The sequence below is a fragment of the Ictidomys tridecemlineatus genome, chromosome 1, assembly GCF_052094955.1.
Source record: "Ictidomys tridecemlineatus isolate mIctTri1 chromosome 1, mIctTri1.hap1, whole genome shotgun sequence".
Classification (NCBI taxonomy): domain Eukaryota; kingdom Metazoa; phylum Chordata; class Mammalia; order Rodentia; family Sciuridae; genus Ictidomys; species Ictidomys tridecemlineatus.
Window position 1 is genome coordinate 59,561,062 of NC_135477.1, and position 13,550 is coordinate 59,574,611.

The following is a 13,550-nucleotide window of genomic DNA, read 5'->3' on the forward strand; positions in this document are numbered from 1 at the left end:
CTTGACTAGAGAATGCCCCTAGAGATGGCTGACCCTTGACACCGCCTGAAACTTTCCCCAGACTTGATCTCCACTGGTAGAAGGAGCTGCCCTCGCCCGACGCCCTCAGTGAGTTCCAGAGGTAGGTCTTAGGGACGCGTTCACTGGGTGGGGGGCGGGGGACCCTGGGGCCCTGTGCCGAGTCACAGTTACCTTGCGCCCAAGGGGGCCTAGTCCCAAGGCTGCCGAAGGGAGAGGGATGCTGGGGGGGACGGGACCTGGACTCGTGGAGGTGACCGCTCCCAGGGGACCGGGAGATGGGCCTGGGTGCCCGGCACCTACTCGAACTCCCGGGCCGCTCCCAGAAGACTCCCCGCAGGCAGCCAGCATGGAGAGGGACCCGCAGCCCGGGTGCCCGCAGAGCAGCGGCGGCCGCAGGCGGGCGCGGGGAGGCATAGCCCGGACGCTGCGGGACGGGGGCGGGGTGGTGAGGTGGTGAGGTGGGAGGGGGCGGACGCTCGGCCGCGGCTTTACAAAGCCCGCGCTCCAGCCTCCGAGGCCCGGCAGCGAGAGAGCCGCCGCCCGGTGCCTCCAGCGTCCCCAGGTAGCGCGGGTGCGGCGTGGGGCGGGGCGGGGCGGGACGGCGCCCGGCGGGTGGGCGTGGCTATGGAGGGTCTCCGCCCACCCCTCCGCACAGCCGCAGACACGTCCCTTTGCACCTTGAAACCTGGATTCCTCCTGCTGACCTCCTGACAGCCGCCCAGCTGGCCTGAGCCAAGCACAGAGCCGCAGAGGGGCTTGTTTCCAGAATCCTCTGGGTGGTTCCTGAACCCTTCTGCCCAGCCGTCCCCCAACACAGACCCACAGAGACACTGGGACGCACGCACGCACGCACAGGACCCGCAGGCGGAGGCGGGTGGCCGGAGGGATTAGAGGGATAAAGTCACTGTCACTCGGGAGAGATAAGAATCTGGGCAGGACGTGTCCGTACTGGGGTCTTCTGAAAGTAGGCTCAGCATCTGCGGCTCCTCACGTCGGCCCTCAGGTGATGCGGGGTTGCTTTGCCTTGGTTTGTTAGTTCTGAAAGCCCCGGGCTGTAAAAAGGTTTGGGTTAGGAGTTAGACTTTGATTCTTTAGGGCTTTCTTAACCCTGCTCTGCAACACCTTCTGGTGTCTGGAGAAGAGGTAGATTGCAGGACTCATAACAACTTCGAAGTTGCTCTTCAAGGAAACTTAGATGTTTAAACTTGTGAGTTTTCAGAGAGAGAGAAACAAACTCTCTTAATTTGAATTTGGGTTTATTTTTCACTATACATGTATACATTTAAGAGAATTAATAGTGGCTGATGCCACTCATTAATTTGTCCAGCAGGTGTGACGTTGTTCAAATGTAAAACTAAGTTTATTGCACAGTTTCAAGGATTATCGACCGCTTTGGTGTGGGTTTTTTCACCTGCTTCTCAGGTCGTATTATTGCAGGTGTTTGTGTGGGTCTTGCCTATCTGACAGAGACAGATCCCAGTATGTTCCTTTTTCATTACTGGTGATTCAGTTATGCACAGCCTGTCTTCCTTCCGGGGCCTCTAGCATTAGTCTCTGGTGAGAAGAAAAAAAGTAGATGCATTTAGGAGCAAGGAAAAATGGTGTAGTTCCTCCCCCCATTAAAGTTTTCATATATTGTTACTTTCAGACCTCAAGCATTGTTTGCCACCTGTCAGACTCATTCAGAAGTGTAGGGATTAACTAATAAAAGATTTGTAAATGCTTCCTGAATCTAAAATTTCATGAATATGCTAAATAGTAATAATCCACTCATTGTTAAATTTATGTAGCTGCTTCTGCCATGCATACAAGATGATTTAGATGCATGTTTCCTGTCAATTAAACAATGAGTTTGGAGTAAAATAATGAGTTCAATTCACAGCCTCTGAAACTTTGAAAGAAAATTTCTCCCATAAGGCAGCATCGGCAGAGAATCATAAAGTAAGCAGCATTTCAAAAAGCTATATAAGGAATGGCAATTACCTTATGGTTGGGGGGAAAGGGACCAATGAACTTCTAAAACCAAGAAATATTCATTCTTGATTCATGTGTGCCTGAACCATTAACATCCCCTAACATTTGGGATAAGTAAGCCTATAGGGAGTGCAGGCAGGTTTGTGGGACAACCTAATAGTTGTCCGTTTTAATCCATGAAATATGCTGCTTGGTATTTCAAGGCTGAAGTTCATTTTGTGGTTTCGTTCATAGACAGTGAAAAAAATGCTTCACAATCACTTGCATAAATTATTTATTCTTGCAATAGCATGGGCTTGATTTAAGCATCCTTAATACCAGCTATTATTTTAATATTCTTAGATAATTAACTTGTTCCCAGTCGAATGAGTGACATGTTAACATAACATTTTTCTCTTAGCACATTTTTAATAATAAAGTGTGTCATTCTTCTGTTTACTGGTATCCGAGAGCAAAACCTGTTTATTATATGGTGATGTTGAATATAAATATTGATACTAGTCATCTTTCTGTTTTATGAAGACTACTCTGGATTCACAGATTAAGCTGTGTAAAACTATGAAGTTGAGGATGTTTCCCTTGACATGGCCCCACTTCAGTGGTTTTTTCTTCTCATTTCCTCCACTCAGATTTCTCATATGGATAGGTGCTGAGCCCCAGCCCAGTGTTCCAGAACTTTCTCTCTGCCATCACTCCTCCTTTACTCAGGTAACTTAACCTCTGCGGTCCTTTGGACTTTCTAACAGTTTGGCATGGGTGAAAGTACACTAGGTGAAAAATAAAGAGCTTGCATTTATTGGGCAGCTATGGTATACCAGGTACTGTGCCACACTATCTCTCTAAAACCAAGTCACAATCTGACACAGTAGTCATTGTCTCTGTTTCACAAAAGGAAACTGAGGCTTAAAGAAGACCTTCCAACCAAATATCAATGATTTATGAGTAAAAAACTTGGGATTGAACCAAGGCAGCCTCGTGTTTCCTACTGGATTGCAATCTCTAAGAAAAGTTCACATTCTGATCTGCCATGTAGATGAGTTCTCCATTAACAAACTACTGACTGTCTGACCTCTAATGAGTTTCTTAAACCCTATGGGCCTCTGGTTCCCTTTATCTAGTTTTAGATTAAATTATCTCTCAGATATAGAAGGAACTGTTCCAGAATTTTGGTGGCCAAGTACATAAGCTATTCCTCCCACAGGATTCTAAAATATGTTCTCCCCTGTTCTGCCCCTTTCTCCATCCCCCTACCTGGCCCCTGTTGATCTCTTTTTCCTTTGGTTATTATGTGTTTCAGGCCTCAGTAATCCCTCACAGCACCAATTACAAACAGAAATTATTTTCTTTACTTTATTTTTAAAATTTTTTAATTTATTTACTTATTTTATTATCTCATTATTGAGTTATTTATTTACTCAGTTTATACATGGTTGGTTCTATTATCTTCTCCCCCATCAGAATGTAGATTGCATAAGTCACCTCTCTTTGTTTCTGACTTGTGTCATTATTTGTATTCCCAGGGCCCAGCATGGTGACAAATTACACAAAGTTGTTGATCAATAAACATATTTGAATGAATAATTATCTCTTAGAAAGGATATGTACAAATGGTCAATGTTTTATCTCTTCCTTGTAATAATCTAAATGAACCATCATTGATCTTACACTGTAAGAGTAAGCCTAAATTATGAATGGAGGTCCCAGTATAGTGATGGAGACTCTGGGCTACCGCAGACACACAGGACAAATGGGCAGACTGCATGTTGGCCAAACCCCATATTTTACAGCAGTGGAAACTGAACCTCAGAATGGTAATAGAAACTTGGTGCTAGAAGATAGATACTTTTTTTCTTTAAGATTAGCTAATGGTATAAGCCACTGTTTTATTGATGAGGAAACCGAAGCTCCCAAATATAGAGACTGTAAAGTAGAGAACCCAAGCCTTCTAGCTTCCAGACCAGAGTTCCTTCTATCCAGAGGTAAAACTTGGAGATTTCTTTAAATGCTTGTTTACCAATTTCTTTAAATGCTTGTAAGCCCCAAATGGAAAATTTACGTAGTGTTCAGCATTGAACTCCAAAATGTTGGTGGTTTATCTTTAAGGACTAAAATGATAACTTTTCCTCTCTAACTTAGAGAACAATTTTTTCTAGAGTAGTACATTCATAAACAAGTAGTCCTTGAAGTTTAGAGAGTATAGCAGTCATCTGGAAGGAGTATTAAAAACCTAGATTGCTTGGAGCCGTTCTGCACAGTTCTGAATTAATAGGTCTGGAATTGCACCCAGACAGTTGTATTTTTAACACACTCCTTTGGTGATCAGTACTCAATCAAAGGGTATGAAGAGCTCACTTTGAAATCTAATAATATTTTGGGTATGACCTCAGAGGATTCTTTAAAAAAAAAAAAGATATATGGAGAGGAGTTGAATACGTCTGAAACTAGCAAATAACAGAGATGATCAAATTTGGTTTAGTAGATATAAAGGGCATCTGTTTCCTTGTAGCAAAAACCATATAAAATTACAATATAGCTATTCGAATCAATAGTTGACCCCAAATGAAGAATGTTCCAAAATGTTTCTGTTGGATCACAAAAACAAATCAATATTAGCAATAAGAGTTGAGTGTTGAGTTCTCTAAGGTAACAGTGAATTCCCTTACCCTTCAGATGTTTACATTCAGCATAGTTGAGAGATAAGACTAATATTCAGGAAACATTCAGGTACAAATTTGCAGATCAAGTAAAAAATACCAGTTAAATTTCAATTTAAATACACTAGTCATGCATTGGAATACATATGTCCCATATAATATTTTTATTTGCTAACTCTTATAACTCTACTCAGGGAATATTAGCATTTAATATCATTAGTTTCCAGACTAATGGGTGCTGAGTGGTTGTTAAGCTTTAAGAAACTGATAAAGGCTTTGGACATGCTCCTGAGAAAATTGCTCAATAGCACATTCCAACCCAACTCTCCTAATCTCCCCGGGGTTCCAGGCTGCTGAAGCACTGGGAGACACCATGGGTGTGTGCTGTGGTAGGCAACAGATGCAGTTCTTCAGTTACTTACTCTAGGATGGGGTGGTCTGGAAAGTGACTTGAAAAGTGGAATTTGAACTGGTCCTTTAAAAACTGTAGACTTTAGCTGGATTGTGGGTGGAAGGACATCTGAAGCCTTGAGAGGAGGCAGGTTCTCATAGGCCTGGAGGGTAGTATTTAGTACAGAATACTGAGAAATTGGCGTGGGCAGGTTAAAAAGAAAGTCCAGATGGTTGACAGACTTAAATTCTAAAGGGTTTAGACTATCCAGGTTGGAAAATAGAGTGTCCTCATTGATGTGTCAGGGAAGAAAATATGATCAAATTGAAATAATGCAGGGAAATTGTAGGGAGCCTGACCTCCAGAGTCACTAAGCCTGGAACCGACCCCCTACATTTATGAGCTGGGAGGACTTGAACAGGTGAGCAACTTCTGTGGTTCCCCATCTCCTAAGCTATGAACTAGGAATAATAATAGGAGGTACTCAAAGTATCATTGTGAGGATAAAATCAAATTGTATGGTGCTCGGCAATGAATGACACTACACAAATATTCAATTAATGGTACCTAAGTGCATAATATGCTACTGCTCCTATTATAATTCAAGAGGGATTCATCTCCCAGCAGCCTGCATGAACAGTTTTAGAGGACTGAAAGAAAAGGGGAGAAATTATTTCTCGATATCTAAACTTGGATTTTTTTTGTACCTTTAAAATCTCCGTTTTCCAAGTTGAAATGTCATTATCAAGCAATGAAGGCAGAAACAAATTAGCAGAATAATGTTTGTACTTTTAACCAAGAAATTTAAAATACGTACATTTAATTCTTCATTTTTTCTCCTAAAAGGAAATAGTATTGAGTCTGATCCAAAGTCAAATAAACTTAAAAAAAAAAAATCATGTGTTATGCCTAGTTATTTGCCATCAAATTTGTTTTGTTTAGGGTAATATTTAAATTAACTGGCACATGATTATTATTTCCCTGGAGCCTTTTAATCAGCGAGCAGGGGAAGAATTTATCAGAGATAATACACAACGAAACCAGGCTCCGAGAGGGCTGGACAACAATACTAGAGACGCTCTCTTGGAATCACACTGCCTAAGGTTCCAATTGCTGATGGTTCTTCTAAGGAGCCTTGTGACTCAGGCCAGTCATTAGGCTTCTCTAAACCTTAGTTTCTCCATATCTGTAAAATAAAACTAATAATAGTTCCATCAAAAGCTCTGTGCATATGGGGCTGGGGCTGTAGCTCAGCGGTAGAGAGCTTACCTGTGTGAGGCACTGGGTTCAACCCTCAGAACCACAAAAAAATATACTAAATTAAGGTCTTGTGTCCATCTACAACTATATATATATACATATATATGTATATATTTTAAGAAAAGCTCTGTGTATAGAGTCCTCAATGAGATGCCTAGTAAACACCACATAGAATTCTGTGACCTTTGCATCATAATTATCATATTGGTCTATTATTGCCTTAACATATTCATAAAGAATTAGTTTAGGAAAGTGAACATCTAATAATGTGGAAGCTATTTATGATCTTTAGGCACATCTTAATTTATTGATTGATACAGCCAGACCTGACTAGAGCATTTTTCAAGCCAGAGAGTAAAATGTTCCTATTGCAAAGAATTTTTAGCTCCAATTTTCATTATGTGTTTCTTTCTCTTACTCATCCATCAACTTTAACAGGGTGATTGGTGCCTTTCTAAAGAGCTTTGAGTTTTGAACTGCATTAAGGGATCTGGACACTAGAATTTACTTAGCTCATAAACCTATGATGCAGAACAATACAAGACTGGATTAAGGTACATTATGGTTTACATGCATGGAAGTTATTTTTTATTTAGTCTCTGCTAAGCACCTTGAGGGCATCTCCCAAGGTGCCTTTAAGATGGTAGACCCAAATATTTATTGAATGAATTCAGTGTATAGCAATACATTCATATTGTTTTCTGAGAATTATCTTTCCCTCACATTAATAAATGTAACTTAAATAAAATGAAAATAAGGACAAGATCATGCAGATGTTTAAAGACTAAACTATTGAAAATGTGGATCTACCATTCATGTCTTCCAGAAGAGCTATGGATTATAACAAGCTATCTCCCTCAGCATCTGTATATTCTATAGAGCTATTCCCTCTCTAGAATGTTCTTTCCTCAGAACTTGCTTGGCCTAGTTAAGATGTCACTCCATCAGAGAGGTCTTCTCTGATCACCTAATCTCACTCACTTTCTGTTGCATCACTTTTTATTGTAATATGTTATCATCAGATAATTTCACATTTGATTTTTACTGTCTACCCTCATCCCAACTGGACTAGAGGCACCCTGAGATCAGAGATCAAGCTTCCATGTTTCCTGCTGATTTCCCAGCACTTATTACTGTGTCAGGCATTTAGTAGTACTCAACAAATATTTTGTCAATTAGCTGAATGAATAAAGACCAAGTTATTTAGGGTCCCTTAGGCTTATTCTACTGGAAAGCAGTAATGGTTAATCTTTTGGGCCACATTTAACTTTCAAACTGGATTACAATTTTAAACTCTTCCTTAATAAAAATTTAAATGCACAATTTTTAGCATATAGTTTGGAAGAATTCAGGCTAAGAATCCCTGTTTTTGAACTATATGTATAAAATTTTAAAAGCCTAATTGGACTATTTAATGGAATACCACAAAAATTAATTAGTATCAATACCAGTATCTTAATGTGTGGTAACCAATTATATGTTGCCTTTTAAAAAATTAGTATCAATACCAGTATCTTAATTTGTGGTAACCAGTTATATGTTGCCTTTTAAAAAATTTGCAACCCTCCACAGGAGAAAAAAAGGACTACCCATGAACTTCATATATTTTATTTATATGCTGGAAAGGATTTAAAGCTTACAGAGAAAGGCTAATAAAAATACATACTGTACAGCAATATAAAATATATTCCAAATAGGTAAAAAAAAAATGAGTCCAAGGAAAAAATAAGGCTAAGAACATAAGATAGGGCCGGGAGAGAGATTCATACTCAAAATTTATGCCTTGAAATTCAACACTCTTGCTAGAATATAGTAACAAATTTTATTCTCAGTTTTTTAGCAGTGTATGCAAAGAAGAAAGAAAAAATCAGTGATGCCTTGCAGAGGGTCATATTTTATATATACTTGTACATGAATATATGTATGTGCACTTTAATAGAAAACTGCTTCTTAAAAGAAGGCAGTCTGAGTGTAGTAATAAGGGATAGGGGATTATATTTGTAGCATTTTGTTTTTGTCATGTGCCTTTGTACCTGAGCCTAAAATAACTCATAAAAAATGCTCAAATATGACTAGGACTTTGGATGTTTATGATTAAGATTTTATAGTTTACTGTAATTTTTGTCTGCAGTAGTTCTTTTGAAAAGGGGCCTCATTAAACCAGTGAGCCCAGGGGTGGGGCAGCTACAGAGACAACAGGACGTCTTCATTTTCTTAGAGCCTCTCTTTGTCTCATCTTACAGACACAACTGCACTCCCTCTCCCGTCCCTCCCATTGTTACACATTATTTAATAAAACACTCAGAGCTCTCCTTCTCCTCTCAAAGAAGCATGTGCCTCTGTCATTGACTATCAAGACTTATCCCAGCTAACCTTAGTTTCCTCAGGTAGGAGTCCATCAGAGGGACCTCTTCACCTTCTTTCTCTCTGAAAGAGCAACTACAATAACTAGCTTCTCAGAATATTATATGGATTTGTGGCATTCTCTGAGGGGCTATAAATGGATCACATTGACAGCTTTATTTGTCATTCTTAAGTGGAATGTGTTTCGCCCCCTTTGTGTTAAATCAAAATCAGATGGCATTTCTTATTTCAATTGTGGAATTTTTTACTCCCATAATTGCAAAAGTGCATTCACAACTGATACTATTCCAATTTTTAAAATTTGTATTTCATGATTTGGGGGGTTGGGGGGAGAAATGTATTTGGAATGTAACTGAGGGAAAACAACTTATGCAACGTTTTAGTTTTGCCTATTTATTGAGATCCTGATACAGTTGCTAGAATTCTGTCACCATATGGAAGCGGAGACAATTATATTGCATTTGATGGCGTAGATTTCAGAAGCTAGGATATAAAAAGGTGTACCCAGTGGAATATTCACAGCCCAGAGACTTAAACATTTTTGAAATTTCTTCTCTCCTTTGCCTTCTTCAAATGTCTTTGCTCCCAGTTCTCCCTTCCTCCCTTTGCCAAATATATGCAGTGGCAAAAACTGAGAATAGGGTTGGAAAATATTACCTCCTTATCTTAATCTTAGTATATCTCTTATGTGATAAAAACAGTTGCTTCCAACCAAGAGAAATTTCTTATTTTTTTTAAAAAAAAAAACACCTTATCATTCTTCCCCAGTCACTACTGGATTTGAATGAGGAGAAAGACCTCCTACTTAATTTCTTAAATCCCTACAACACTCTTGATGATCAATCATGTGACTGATCTGAACACTGTGCTTACCTTTAGAATTTTTCAACCCTATGCTATGAGTACATTTTTCTCACTGAAATTTCATGACGGTGTTTATATTCAAACTCCTTCCATATGCTCATGTTTTCAATAAAGTTGTTTTTATCCATTACCTACCATTTGCCAGGCACTGTTGGGATACAATGAACTGCATTCACTCTTGCCTGCTTTCATTTGGTCTACAGTCTAGTGGGGAAGATGAATAGTAAAAGAAAGACAGGTATGTACCAAATTGAAACTTTTCTAAGTGCTACAAAGGAGAGATACAAGATTCTGGGAAATGAAATCTAAATGATTCTTAGGGCTAGGTAGACTAGGAGGACAGGCAGAGGGCATGGTTTCTGGGAAAGCACTATAACAGTATTGAGCATGGGCAACATTAGAAACTGAAGGAAAGCCAGGAGATGGGGAGAAAAGAGGCAGGGGTGAACTGCTTGAGCCTGGATGATCATCAGGGACCATCACCATGAAAGCTTTTTTAGCCATATCATGGAATATGCCTTTATATTCTATGACAATTAAAAATATTAGGGTTTTTTTGGTTTTGTTTTTTGTTTTTTTCAGTGGGAGGATTGTTGTTAGTTACATCTATAGTTAGCCAGGGGCTAACCTATATGTAGGTATGTAGACCAGTTGTACATTTTCAGTAGAAATATATGATAATGGGACCTAAGGGTGAAAGTATGAGGGGTGGATAGTTTCTTAAAAGTGAATGGATTCAAGAGCTAGAAAGGAGGTAAAATTGGCGTATCATCTTCTGTGATATTTATTTGAAGACCATGAGGAAGTATCAAACACTAGAAGAACATGTTTGCAAGAACACCTTCTAAGTTCAGTGTTGGACATGTTGAGCTTGAGATGTCTTGGGATATCACAGAAGAGAACAGGTATCCACAAGACTATGGGAGGGGAGTTTGTCAAAAAGAACTGGGGTTTGATGAATTATGGCTCATTTTCACATTTATGGGTCTGGAGATGGATGTGATTTTTTTAAAGAAAGATTTTTAAGTGGTAGAAAAGAATACTAGGACCAAAGTCTTGAAGAAATCAGACCCATAATGGTTCAACAGCAAAAGGTTACCCCAGTCAGGATGAGGGGAGGAGCAGCAAAAGTAACAGAAGGAAACCCAGGAGATTGATGGGTCATGGTGGGGTAAAGATTTCAGGAAGGTGGGAGTGATCATCAGCTAAGTTTAAGGAAAATGACAGAAATTTGGGGTATTTTGGATTTGGTTTTGTTTGGGGCTTATTTTCATTTGTTTTTGAGGAAAGATGGAGAATACTGATGGAGAGAGAATTGTTTTTCAAATAAAATAAAGATCAATTGCTAATGATATGTACTAGAAATGTAGTTGTGATTGATTCTGTCTGGTCAGAAGAGTTCAAGAATAGTTTACGAGTTCATATTTTGCATTTATCTGAAAAAGATGCTTGGGGAGCAGGCATGATAGAGAAACTCATGTTAACATGTCCATTACCACTAAAAAGAAAATAGAACTGGGTGGAGTTTGAGCATAGAATAGTCTGAGGTCCTAGGAGTGTGGACTGAAAAGAACATTTACATTTGTATACCAGGAAATTCTATGAGTACAGCCTCACCTGCTTGGCCACCAGTAGCACTTTTGTGGACAGGACAAATAAACTAAAGTTCCACCAGACATTGTTGACTCACTTCTGCCCTGGCTGGCATTGCTGTGTGAAAGAAGTAGCCTGTGAGCTGAGATGTTATAGCACACATGCTCAGTGATTTCTGTAAGGTGAGCTACAGCCTCAATCTCCTTCTCAGTTCCTGTTGCACACAAAAGTTTGAAGCAGAGTGAAAGCCACTAACCCAGAATAATGAGCAAAGTCATAATGCACATGTTAGACTGAAGTGGTGTGAGTGACAAAAGGGAGATCAGAAAAGAAAGCAAAGCATTGGTCATTATTTGCAATAGCTTAGTCATGCAATGGAAGTAAGAGATTCAGGGGCAGCCAGAAAGATAAGCAATTAGGTTTTTATTCAATCAACAAATATTATGCTATCTTACATTGCCAGGTTCAGGAATAAGCCCCAAGAAAGACACTGTCTATCTCTCATGGGAGATCCAACATAAGATGTATTTATTGCCATGAGATCTGTTTATGGGGTGATCTTAAATGTATTTTGTGATCTGTTTTGTCAAAATAAATGCAACATTTTTTTCTCAGATGTGTACATCGCTTGATATATATAAAATGATCAAATAAACTTGTGTTTAAAAGAGAAAGAAAAAAAGTAAAACATTCACCTATACTTTTTTCCTCATCCTTTCTCTCCTTACATTTAAAAAAATATATTTATTTTATTTTATTTATTATTAATTTATTGTTATTTTTTTTAATTTTTATTTTATTTATTATTTTGGGTCTTTTAAATTTGGATGGCCTTACTATTCTCTGTAGTTCAGACAATACTTTCTAAAATTTTGTCTTTAACCTTATGTTCAGAACTATTCATGTTACTATCTTTCCCACCTCCAGGCAGCTTCACATGTTAGTATTTGACTTTTAAAAATCATTTAGTCAACTATTATTTATAGAGCATCCACAATGCTTATGCATTGAATATTACCTCATAAAATTTAGAAATGTGAATCAACCAAGTTTCCCTAGTCAGGTAATAAACTTCCTGAGCGCAGAGTATACTACTGAATATTCAGCTATCTAAAATAAAACCAGAGTATCATAAATGTGATTTTCATAGTAAGGATACAGTGCTTTTCATAGTAAGGATACAGGTAAGGACCTTTGGTTTATAGGGGAGGATAGAATGAAACAAAAATCAAGGAAGATCCCAGAAAGAGGTATATCTGAACTGGGGATTAAAAGACAAGAATTTCAAATAACTGAAAGCTGCTAATCAATGTCTGGAAGGCAAGAAATAATTTGGGGGTGCATAGGAATCAGTGCAAGGAGATACTTCAGTATGGCTAGAGAGGTCATATGGGTAAAGTGGTAAATGTATTGATCTCAGATCTTGGAAAACTGTTGAAAAGTTTTGGACTTGAGCCATGGGGATCTGTTGGAGAGTTATTAGAATTCTCAAGCGGAAGCAGAAGTGTGTAGGTTAGGAAGAAAACTGGGAACACCCAGAAAGCTGAGAAATGATGAAGATGGGAAACAGAGAGCACAACAGAGGGAGGATTTACCTGATGGGAGATGATGGATGGTGCATGGGTTTCTGACAGTGGCCTCCGTGGACATGTAAATAGAGATTTCTGTGTTCAGATGGCCATAATCAATTGGGTATGTGCATTATGGGAAGGTACAATGATGAAAAGGGAGAATGAAGATCATATAAGACCTTTGCTGGGGACAGAGATGAAGCTATTAATTTTAGACAAGAAAAGCAAATTCAGAAGAGGATGGAGATGAGGATCTAGTCCTCATCTAATTCTCATTTGATGCTCAGACAAGCATCAAAAAATATGAAGGATGCTTTGATATGAATGAAATTACTGTCAAGCAGCGAACCTTATTTAAGGCCCAAATTTAGAGAAGGAAAAGGAAAAGCCAAAAGAGGAAAATTCAGGGGAGTTTCTTTGGAGATGGGAAGTGAGGTTTCATGGAAACCAAAGAAAACATGAGTTTCAAGGAAGAGGCCCTGTGCTGTAATTTGTTTCATTGATAAAAGCATTTAGTTTTATCTCTTTCCTTTCTCTTCCTTTCCCCTTTGGAAAGCTTCATCAAATGGACTGTGCAGCTGTCAGTACTGTCTTATATCTGGTCCACACCTCACCTTTGACTAAGCTCTACCCCTTATTTACTAAAGAGCAGCAACTGACCTAGAGTCACTGGCAATCAATGACTTCCTTCAGAGACCCTTCCTCAGTATTGAGAACATGATTTAAGAAGCTCCTTGTGTGTTTGTTAGAGAAGCACAAAGAGAAAGGAGAGCTAAATGATTTGCTATTCGGGTGTTATTGGGCATATATATGGGGCGGGGAGTGCCAGGGATTGAACCTAGGGACACTTAACCACTG

General features: G+C 39.1%; 1 protein-coding gene across 8 annotated transcripts in view; it reads left to right on the forward strand.

The window, feature by feature from the left end:
* Positions 1 to 533: 533 nt before the first annotated feature.
* The window catches only part of Rhobtb1 (Rho related BTB domain containing 1), a 129,905-nt gene continuing 116,888 nt past the window's right edge, over positions 534 to 13,550 (forward strand). For 2 of the 8 annotated variants that reach the window (XM_021732468.3, XM_021732471.3), the window contains exons 1-2: positions 692 to 1,024; positions 2,625 to 2,703. The gene's annotated coding sequence lies outside the window, so the exon portion shown is untranslated. Of the gene's footprint in view, positions 584 to 689; positions 1,025 to 1,939; positions 1,963 to 2,624; positions 2,704 to 9,673; positions 9,767 to 13,550 lie in introns of those variants that run through there. The other 6 variants (XM_078041597.1, XM_078041579.1, XM_078041587.1 and 3 more) reach the window with 6 other exon arrangements.